Source organism: Lolium rigidum, chromosome 1 (genome assembly GCF_022539505.1).
Source record: "Lolium rigidum isolate FL_2022 chromosome 1, APGP_CSIRO_Lrig_0.1, whole genome shotgun sequence".
NCBI classification, from domain to species: domain Eukaryota; kingdom Viridiplantae; phylum Streptophyta; class Magnoliopsida; order Poales; family Poaceae; genus Lolium; species Lolium rigidum.
The window spans coordinates 181,509,846-181,522,083 of NC_061508.1; positions in this window are offsets into that span (position 1 = coordinate 181,509,846).

A 12,238-nucleotide genomic window follows, 5' to 3' on the forward strand; every position below is an offset into this window, starting at 1 on the left:
TCCTCTTACTTAAGAAGACGAGCGGTGGCATATATCTTTATTTTCGTAGAATTTTATTTTCAATAAGGCTTTCTTAAGCCATAGCAATTTAGCTTATCTTATCGTCATAGACCTATTAATAAAAGTTCAAGTTAAGTTTATACGAGCACTCGATTGATTCGGGACACCCGACAAAATTTTCAAGATTCTTCGCAATATACCACGAGCATCGACTTCGAAATATGATTACAGTAAGAGAACTCGATAAAAAAGATCGGGAGTCGCCTATGCTGGTTATGCCCAAAATTATCATCTAATCCTTAGGGAAAATGTGAGTGCTGCAATGGATGATAATCAAAGGGTCTTAGAAAAATACACTAATAATACACGTTATCCTCTACCAAAGCCTCAGGGAACATGCGAACGCTGTTAATGGCAAGGATAATATAAATTATGAAAGGCCCATGCCGGTACGTCGAACAAGGAAGTAGTAAGAGCAACGGAGTCAATAGCGAGCATAGTTTCCTCGATTTAACTCAGGGGCTGCCGCCAAAAAAATTATACATTTTCGGTTATAGCAAAGTTGCGATTCCTACGGTTTTCTTGAACCCGCAACATGAGATGATCACTCAAAAATTTGCTGCCAATATTTTTTACAAAGCATCACAATATCAATGCCAGAAAAACTAGTGCATCAAGAATTGCGGCTTAGTCGATAATATCGCCACTGGCGTTTGAAGATAATCTTGCGAGGTATCGATACTTTGTCAAAAGTGGCAAACGTGTCGTCTCTAGCAAGTTATTCATCTTTAGAAAAGTTTTTCAAGATTAATGCAAAGGAAAATATTAGGATTGGGTGAACAAGTTACATCGTACACGCGAATAAACTTATACCCAAAGCATCCGAATATTCGGGTGCAGAGAACTGTCAGAAGCATGAGTTACAATTACAACAGAGTTACAATAGCATCAAAGTTATTCATGGGGAATTCCAACTATACCATCTGCTTCTATGCTGGCCTCCAATCTAGCAACTACAATGGAGGCAGGGGTCCTAACAGCAGGAAAATATTGGCTTATATTGCCATCAGCTTGTGTGATTGCTTCCAAATCCAATGAAGGATGTTGTGATAGCACGAAAGCAAAGGCTGATTCGGCCCCCCGCAAGAAGCTGGCTGCGAACCAACGTCCAAACTCTTTCGGTGTTCTTAAAGTTCGACATTAAAGCCAGTAGCGTTGGAGGAACTCGATTAAGGGGGAACATGGCTTTCCATATCATCCTCAGCCTGCATGGCACTTTTCAAAGAACCGATGCACTTGTTGCACCCGATCCTGCAATTTTGCGACAGTGGCAGCTTTCGACTTGTCTGTCCAAAAGACTTCATTGAATTGCGAAAGATTGGTCAAAGCATTCACGCGCTCATGCACTCACTTGTTTACTTCGGACAAGTTCAGAGCTATGACTGGTAAAGATAATGATGCAAAGATCAGAAGCTAAGGAGAATTATCCTAACAGTCAAGGAAATTGAAGGAATATCGAAGATCAAAGCATTCACGCGCTCATGCACTCACTTGTTTACTTCTGTAGCTTTCTGCAGTTCGCTTAGCGCATATCGCTCTGCTTCAATGGCCAGTTCACCTTTCTTCTTTATCACAACTGCCATGGCATGGATGCTCCACAGATCTTTCTCCATTTGAGAAATCCAGGTCTTCATTCGCTGAAGGCGATCATTTTCAGAGTCGGCAGCCGAAGAACCTTAGACAAAAGAAGGCCCATGAGTCACCTACAAAGTACACCATCAAGTGTGTGTTAAAAATATATATGCGTGGTGTCAATGGATTTTACTCCCATCGGGAGCGCGCAGTCAGAAATAAAAGCATCACAGTTGAAAAGGATGAACTGGCAACATAGCCAGTATTGAATTCATTACAGATGGGGGCTTTAGAAAAGCCATTGTTTGAAGCAAAATGTCAAGTTACAATTTAGTAGCAAAAACTCAAGGAGCCTGGGTATGCGTCGACGGGCTTGGTGTAGTGATGTCTACGCACGCTTCAATTCCTGTAGACAGTGTTGGGCCTCCAAGAGCAGAGGTTTGTAGAACAGCAGCAAGTTTCCCTTAAGTGAATCACCCAAGGTTTATCGAACTCAGGGAGGTAGAGGTCAGAGATATTCCTCTCAAGCAACCCTGCAATTAAGATACAAGAAGTCTCTTGTGTCCCCAACACACCTAATACACTTGTCAGATGTATAGGTGCACTAGTTCGGCGAGGAGATAGTGAAATACAAGTAATATGGATGAATATGAGTGGTAATAACAATCTGAAATAAATACGGCAGCAAGTAAACATGTAGCATAACTTGTTGGAAACGGTGTTTCAATGCTTAGAAACAAGGCCTAGGGATCATACTTTCACTAGTGGACACTCTCAACATTGCAATCATAATTGAATATAAATATAAGCACTTCACTATGCTATTCTGAATTACTCTCTGGCGGGATAACGAACACTAATTCACCGTGTAGGGCTGCAAAAACAAACCTTAAAGATGTATTCCCAAGTACTAATAAACACCCCACGCTCGTCACTCGTGAGCATTCATAGAAGGTACTAACACACCACAATTTCATAGAGACATCCAACTCAAATCATAACCCAGTGAACAAGTATTCTGTGAAATATAGCCTAAGAGACCCACACGGTGCACACACTGTCACCTTTACACACGTGGGACAAGGAGTCTCCGGAGATCACATAAGTAAAATCCACTTGAATAGCATAAGACATCTAGATTGCAAAGCCTATGATCACATAGATGAGCAAATAAGTACTACTCTCAAACACTCGCTTGTTGGATGACAAACACCATTCATTGTGTAGGGCTACAAGAGATCCCTCAAGCCGGAGTAAAAAAGCTCCACAACATCCGGAGTTCATATTCAAAGTAACCTCTAGAGTGCATAATAGACGAGAGTAACATATACACATTCATATAGATCACATCATGGGAGAGAGAGATGAACCACTTAGCTACCGGTAGAGCCCTTAGCCTCGGGGGAGAACTACTCACTCCTCATCATGGGAGACAGCAGCGGCGATGGAGATGGCGGTGGTGTCGATGGAGATGGCTTCCGGGGGCAATTCCCCGTCCCGGTGGCGTGCCGGAACAGAGACTTCTGTCCCCCGAACTTGGCTTCGCGATGGCGGCGGCTCTGGAACTTTTCTCGTGTCGTGGCTTATTCCTTTAGGGTTTTGGAGGCGGAGAGAATATATAGGCGGAAGGGCAACCACGGAGGAGCCAGGGGGTGGCCCCCCCATAGGCTGGCGCGCCCCCCCTTTGGCCGCGCCGCCATGTGGGGTGGGGCCCCCAGGGCTCCCCTCTGGTCCCTCTCTGGCTCTCTGGAAGCTTCCGTGAAATATAAGATCGTGGGCATTAATTTCCTCCAATTCCGAGAATATTTCATGTGTAAGATTTCTGAAACCAAAAACAGCAGAAAAGAGGAACTGGCACTTCGGCATCTTGTTAATAGGTTAGTTCCGGAAAATGCATAAAAACATCATAAAGTATGAACAAAACATGTAGGTATTGTCAAAAAACTAGCATGGAACATCAGAAATTATAGATACGTTGGAGACGTATCAAGCATCCCCAAGCTTAGTTCCTACTCGCCCTCGAGAAGGTAAACGATAAAAAGAATAATTTCTAAAGTGACATGCTACCAACATAATCTTGATCAATACTATTGTAAAGCATATGAGATGAATGAAGTGATTCAAAGCAATGGTAAAGACAATGATTAAACAACTGAATCATATAGCAAAGACTTTTCATGAATAGTACTTTCAAGACAAGCATCAATAAGACTTGCATAGGAGTTAACTCATAAAGCAATAGATTCAAAGTAGAAGGCGTTGAAGCAACACAAAGGATGATTAAGTTTCAGCAATTGCTTTCAACTTGTAACATGTATATCTCATGGATAATTGTCAACATAAAGCAATATAGCAAGTGCAATAAGTAAACATGTAAGAATCAATGAACATAGTTGACACAAGTGTTTGCTTCTAAGATAGAAAGAAGTAGGTAAACTGACTCAACATAAAGTAAAAGAAAGGCCCTTCGCAGAGGGAAGCATGGATTACTATTTTTGTGCTAGAGCTTTTATTTTGAAAACATAGAAACAATTTTGTCAACGGTAGTAATAGTTCATATGTGTTATGCATAATACATCTTATAAGTTGCAAGTCTCATGCATAGAATACCAATAGTGCTCGCACCTTGTCCTAATTAGCTTGGATTAACACGGATTATCATTGCATAACATATGTTTCAACCAAGTGTCACAAAGGGGTACCTCTATGCAGCCTGTACAAAGGTCCAAGGAGATAAATCGCATTTGATTTCTCGTTTTTAATAGATCTCAACCATGGACATCCATACCGGGACAACATAGAAAACAGATAATGGACTCCTCTTTAATGCATAGGCATTCAACAACGAGATAATATTCTCATAAGAGATTGAGGATTAGTGTCCAAACTGAAACTTCCACCATGATTCATGGCTTTAGTTAGCGGCCCAATGTTCTTCTCTAACAATATGCATACTCAAACCATTTGATCATGAAAATCGCCCTTACTTCAGACAAGACGAACACGCATAGCAACTCACATGATATCCAACAAAGGTGTAATAGTTGATGGCGTCCCAGAAACATGGTTACCGCTCAACAAGCAACTTATAAGAAATAAGATACATAGCAACATATTCAAAACCACAATAGTTTTTAAGGCTATTTTCCCATGAGCTATATATTGCAAAGACAAAGAATGAAATTTTAAAGGTAGCACTCAAGTAATTTAATTTGGAATGGCAGAGAAATACCATGTAGTAGGTAGGTGTGGTGGACACAAATGGCATAGTTTTTGGCTCAAGGTTTTGGATGCACGAGAAGTATTCCTCTCAGTACAAGGCTTTGGCTAGCAAGGTTGTTTGAAGCAACCACAAGTATGAACTGGTACAACAAAACTTACACAAGAACATATTGCAAGCATTATAAGACTCTACACTGTCTTCCTTGTTGTTCAAACACTTCACCAGAAAATATCTAGACCTTAGAGAGACCAATCATGCAAACCAAATTTCAACAAGCTCTACGGTAGTTCTCCACTAATAGATTTAAACTACATGATGCAAGAGCTTAAACATGATCTACTTGAGAGCTCAAAACAATTGCCAAGTATCAAATTATTCAAGATAATATACCAATTACCACATGAAGCATTTTCTGTTTCCAACCAAATAGCAATAAGTGAAGCGATCAACTTTCGCCATTGAACATTAAAAGTAAAAGCGAAGAACACTAGGGTTCTTAAGAAAAAGCGGAGCGTGTCTCTCTCCCACACAAGGTATGATCCAATTTATTCAGAGAACTAAGATAACAAAACGAAAATAAAAGCACACAGACGCTCCAAGTAAAGTACATAAGATGTGACGGAATAAAAATATAGTTTCACTAGAAGTGACTCGATAATTTGTCGATGAAGAAGGGGATGCCTTGGGCATCCCCAAGCTTAGATGCTTGAGTCTTCTTGAAATATGCAGGGATGAACCACGGGGGCATCCCCAAGCTTAGACTTTTCACTCTTCTTGATCATAGTATATCATCCTCCTCTCTTGACCCTTGAAAACTTCCTCCACACCAAACTCAAAACAAACTCATTAGAGGGTTAGTGCATAATCAAAAATTCACATGTTCAGAGAGGACACAATCATTCTTAACACTTCTGGACATTACCCAAAGCATCTGAAAGTTAATGGAACAAAGAAATCCATTCAACATAGCAAAAGAGGCAATGTGAAATAAAAGGCAGAATCTGTCAAAACAGAATAGTCCGTAAAGACGAATTTTTTAATGGAACTTAACAGGCTCAGATGAAAAAGCTCAAATTGAATGAAAGTTGCGTACATATCGGAGGATCATGCACGTAAATTGGCAGAATTTTCTGAGTTACCTACAGACGGGGCTGCTTAATTTTGTGACAGTAAGAAATCTGTTTCTGCGCAGTAATCCAAATCTAGTATCAACTCTACTATCAACGACTTTACTTGGCACAACAATGCAATAAGGTAAAGATAAGGAGAGGTTGCTACAGTAGTAACAACTTCCAGGACACAACAAAACAGTAACAAAATAAAAACATGGGTTATCTCCCAAGAAATTCTTTCTTTATAGCCATTAAGATGGGCTCAGCAATTTTAATGATGCTCGCGCAAGAAATAAGAGTTGAAGCAAAAGAGAGCATCAAAAGCAAATAAGAAACACTTTTAAGCCTAATCCACTTCCTATGCATAGGAATCTTGTACACAAATAAATTTATGAAGAACAAAGTGACAAGCATAGGAAGATAAAACACGAGTAACTTCAAAATTTTCAGCATATAGAGAGGAAACTTAATATTATTAAGATGCATATAACCATGTTTCCCCCTCTCATAATAACTTTCAGTAGCATCATGAACAAACTCAACAATATAACTATCACATGAAACATTCTTATCATGAGCTACATGCATAAAATTATTACTCTCCACATAAGCATAATCAATTTTATTAGTAATAGTGGGAGTAAAACTACCATAACCATCATTGTAATCATCATAAATTGCAGGCATGGTATAATCATAATAACCTTTATCCTCCATAGTAGGTGGCACAAAAATACCACTATCATTATAATCATCATAAATAGGAGGTAAAGTATCATCAAAGAAAATTTTCTCCTCAAAACTTGGGGGACTAAAAATATCATACTCATCAAAGCCAGCTTCCCCAAGCTTAGAATTTTCCATAGCATTAGCAACAATGGTGTTCAAAGCATTCATACTAATAACATTCCCATTAGCATGCATATAAAGTTCCATGGGTTTTTTAATTCTCTCTTCAAACACATCATGTCCTAATTTAAGATAAAGTTCATAAAGATCTCTCATTTTGTTGTTGTTTTCCATTAAGCCTAACTAGTGAAAACAAGAAACAAAAAGATATAATTGCAGGATCTAAAGGAAATATCTTCGAGCACTCACACACCGGCAACAGTGCTAGGAAATAGCTTAGTAGTCGGAGGATGTGAATACCTTTTACCTTACCTCCCCGGCAACGGCGCCAGAAAATAGCTTGATGTCTACGCACGCTTCATTTCCTGTAGACAGTGTTGGGCCTCCAAGAGCAGAGGTTTGTAGAACAGCAGAAAGTTTCCCTTAAGTGAATCACCCAAGGTTTATCGAACTCAGGGAGGTAGAGGTCAGAGATATTCCTCTCAAGCAACCCTGCAATTAAGATACAAGAAGTCTCTTGTGTCCCCAACACACCTAATACACTTGTCAGATGTATAGGTGCACTAGTTCGGCGAAGAGATAGTGAAATACAAGTAATATGGATGAATATGAGTGGTAATAACAATCTGAAATAAATACGGCAGCAAGTAAACATGTAGCATAACTTGTTGGAAACGGTGTTTCAATGCTTAGAAACAAGGCCTAGGGATCATACTTTCACTAGTGGACACTCTCAACATTGCAATCATAATTGAATATAAATATAAGCACTTCACTATGCTATTCTGAATTACTCTCTGGCGGGATAACGAACACTAATTCACCGTGTAGGGCTGCAAAAACAAACCTTAAAGATGTATTCCCAAGTACTAATAAACACCCCACGCTGTCACTGTGAGCATTCATAGAAGGTACTAACACACCACAATTTCATAGAGACATCCAACTCAAATCATAACCCAGTGAACAAGTATTCTGTGAAATATAGCCTAAGAGACCCACACGGTGCACACACTGTCACCTTTACACACGTGGGACAAGGAGTCTCCGGAGATCACATAAGTAAAATCCACTTGAATAGCATAAGACCTCTAGATTGCAAAGCCTATGATCACATAGATGAACAAATAAGTACTACTCTCAAACACTCTCTTGTTGGATGACAAACACCATTCATTGTGTAGAGCTACAAGAGCTCCCTCAAGCCGGAGTAAACAAGCTCCACAACATCCGGAGTTCATATTCAAAGTAACCTCTAGTGTGCATAATAGACGAGAGTAACATCTACACATTCATATAGATCACATCATGGGAGAGAGAGATGAACCACATAGCTACCGGTAGAGCCCTTATCCTCGGGGGAGAACTACTCCCTCCTCATCATGGGAGACAGCAGCGGCGATGGAGATGGCGGTGGTGTCGATGGAGATGGCTTCCGGGGGCAATTCCCCGTCCCGGCGGCGTGCCGGAACAGAGACTTCTGTCCCCCGAACTTGGCTTCGCGATGGCGGCGGCTCTGGAACTTTTCTCGTATCGTGGCTTATTCCTTTAGGGTTTTCGAGGCGGAGAGAATATATAGGCGGAAGGGCAGCCTCGGAGGAGCCAGGGGGTGGCCCCCCATAGGCTGGCGCGCCCCCCCTTGGCCGCGCCGCCATGTGGGGTGGGGCCCCCAGGGCTCCCCTCTGGTCCCTCTCTGGGCTCTGGAAGCTTCCGTGAAATATAAGATCGTGGGCATTAATTTCGTCCAATTCCGAGAATATTTCCTGTGTAAGATTTCTGAAACCAAAAACAGCAGAAAACGAGAACTGGCACTTCGGCATCTTGTTAATAGGTTAGTTCCGGAAAATGCATAAAAACATCATAAAGTATGAACAAAACATGTAGGTATTGTCATAAAACTAGCATGGAACATCAGAAATTATAGATACGTTGGAGACGTATCATGTAGCTCCTCCGACAGCCGGCTTGTTAGTTGTCACCAGATCAAGAAGCTGCAGCGTGTATTTGCGCGCTGACGCTTTGAAATGGCTAAGGTTGATAGCTAGCCCATCTTGACCCTTCGACAACTCCTTTGTCAACAACTCCACATCGGCTTTGAAGCCATGCCCCATCAAAAGTTGGAAAGCAAGGAGAGCGACGACGTACTAGGTACGTTTGAATACTTCGATGGTGCCTTCGGTGTTGACGGAGGAAGTATCTGCCAGCTGCCCTAGAGTTTTCTTTTGATCTGTGATGGCGTGCAGTTGTTGGGGAACCCCAAGAGAAAGGTGTGATGACCACATCAGCATGTTTTCCCTCAGTAAGAAACCAATGTTTAATCGACCAGTAGGATAAAGGCGTGTGACTTCTGAAGGTGTTGCTAGCTGACTAGTGGCAGGGCGCACTACCAGCATCAGCAACAACGTGTAACCTGCACACAAGACAACCAAAATACTTTGCCCCAACTTACAGTGAGGTTGTCAATCTCACCGGTTTGCCGAACACAAAGGATTAGACGTATCGAGTGGAAAGAGATGTTTGCAGTGGAATTAAAGAAAACAGTATTTGCAGAAAGTAAACAGAGTAGGATTGCAGTGGTTGAATTTATCGGTGTAAAGGAAAGGACCAGGGTCCACAGTTCACTAGAGGTGTCTCTCCATAAAGATAAATAACATGCTAGGTGAACAAATTACAGCTGGGAAATTTACACAATCTCGACCATACATGACAAGATGATTACTATGAGATTCGTTTGGGCATTACAACATAATACATAGACTGTAATCCAACTGCGTCTATGACTAATAATTCACCTCCCGGTTATCATCCGAACCCCTTCCAGTATTAAGTTGCAAGCAACAGATTATCGCATTAAGCAATGTGTGTAAAGTAAACAATAGAATTACCCTTGGATAAAATATTATTGTTTTCTCCCTACTAGCAACAACACATCTACAATCTTAGAAGTTGTTGTCACTCTTCCAGAAAACTAGAGGCATGAACCTGCTATCGAGCATAAATAGTCCCTCTTGGAGTCACAAGCATATACTTGGCCAGACTATCTACTAGCAACGGAGAGCATGCAAGGTCACAAATAACATAAGACAAGAATATATAATCGATCTCAACATAGTATTCAATATTCATCGGATCCCAGCAAACACAACATGTAGCATTACATAAGGATGATCTTGATCATGTAGGGTGATACGTCTCCAACGTATCTATAATTTCTGATGTTCCATGCTTATATTATACCAATTGCTACATGTTTTATATACACTTTATATCATTTTTATGCTTTTTCCGGGACTAACCTATTAACAAGATGCCGATGTACCAGTTCCTGTTTTCTGCTGTTTTTGGTTCCAGAAAAGTTGTTCGGGCAATATTCTCGGAATTTGACGAAACAAAAGCCAAACCTCCTATTTTTCCGAGGGACACACGGAGCCAGAAGGGCAAGCCAGGGGGAGGCCCACGGCCTCCACACCATAGGCCGGCGCGGCCAAGAGGGGGGCGCGCCGCCATATGGGGTGGGCCCCTCGGGCACCCCCTCGCGTCGCCCTTTCGCCTATATATTCCTTCCGTCGCGAAAACCCTAGAGAATCCAGTCATATTCCACCAAGGGTTCCGCAGCGCTGCCGCCATCGACGACAAGTTTCGGGGGACAGAATCTCTGTTCCGGCACGCCGCCGGGACGGAGAATTGCCCCCGGAGTCATCTCCATCGACACCACCGCCATCTTCATCGCCGCTGCTGACTCCCATGATGAGGAGGGAGTAGTTCTCCCCCGAGGTTGAGGGCTCTACCGGTAGCTATGTGGTTCATCTCTCTCTCCCATGGTGTGATCTTTATGTGATCATGAGCTTTGTAATCTAGTTGAATATGTAGATGTTACTCTTGTCTATTATGCACTCTAGAGGTTACTTTAATATGAACTCTGGAGTCACTCTCCACGGTGTGATGGTGACAAGTGTGCGCATCGTGTGTGATTCCTTTATGACGTTGTGGAGCTTGTTTACTCCGGCTTGAGGTGTGCTTTTGCAGCCCTACACAATGAATGGTGTTTGTTATCCAACAAGAGAGTGTTTGAGAGTACCATTTATTTATTCAATTATGTGATCATTGTTGAGAGTGTCCACTAGTGAAAGTATGATCCCTAGGCCTTGTTTCTAAGCATTGAAACACCGTTTCCAACAGGTTCTGCCACATGTTCACTTGCTGCCATTTTTATTTCAGATTGCAATTGCTACTTACAATCATCCATATTACTTGTATTTCACTATCTCTTCGCCGAACTAGTGCACCTATACATCTGACAAGTGTATTAGGTGTGTTGGGGACACAAGAGACTTCTTGTATCTTAATTGCAGGGTTGCTTGAGAGGGATATCTTTGACCTCTACCTCCCTGAGTTCGATAAACCTTGGGTGATTCACTTTAGGGAAACTTGCTGCTGTTCTACGAACATCTGCTCTTGGAGGCCCAACACTGTCTACAGGAATAGAAGCGTGCGTAGACATCAAGCTATTTTCTGGTGCCGTTGCCGGGGAGGTAAGGTAAAAGGTATTCACATCCTCCGACTACTAAGCTATTTCCTAGCACTGTTGCCGGTGTGTGAGTGCTCGAAGCTATTTCCTTTCGATTCTGCAATTAGATGTTTTTGTTTCTTGTTTTTATTTCACTAGTTAGGCTTAATGGAAAACAACAACAAAATTAGAGATCTTTATGAAATTTATATTGAATTAGGACATGATGTGTTTGAAGAGAGAATTAAAAAACCCATGGAACTTTGTTTGCAAAATAGTTGTAGCCATGTTTTTAGCATGAATTCTTTGAACACTATTATTTTTAATGCTATGGAAAAGTCTAAGCTTGGGGAAGCTGGTTGTGATATTTTTAGTCCCCCAAGTTTTGAGGAGAAAATTTTCTTTGATGATACTTTGCCTCCCATTTATGATGATTATAATGATAGTGGTATTTTGGTGCCACCTACTATGGAGGATAAAGTTTATTATGATTATACCATGCCTGCAATTTATGATGATTACAGTGATGGTTGTGATAGTTTTACTCCCACTATTACTAATAAAATTGATTATGCTTGTGTGGAGAGTAATGATACTTTTATGCATGTGGATCATGATAAGAATGCTTTATGCGATAGCTATATTGTTGAGTTTATCAATGATGCCACTGAAAATTATCATGAGAGAGGGAGACATGGTTTTATATATCTCAATAATATTAAGTCACCTCTCTTTTTGTTGAAAATTTTGAAGTTGCACTTGCTTTGTCTTTCTATGATAGTAGCTTCATGCTTCAATAATTTGTTTTCTCACAAGATTCGTTTGCATAGAAAGTGGGTTAGACTTAAATGTGTTTGGTATTTGCTTTTTGATGCTCTCTTATATTCAACTCTCATCTTTATAAGAGCATCATGA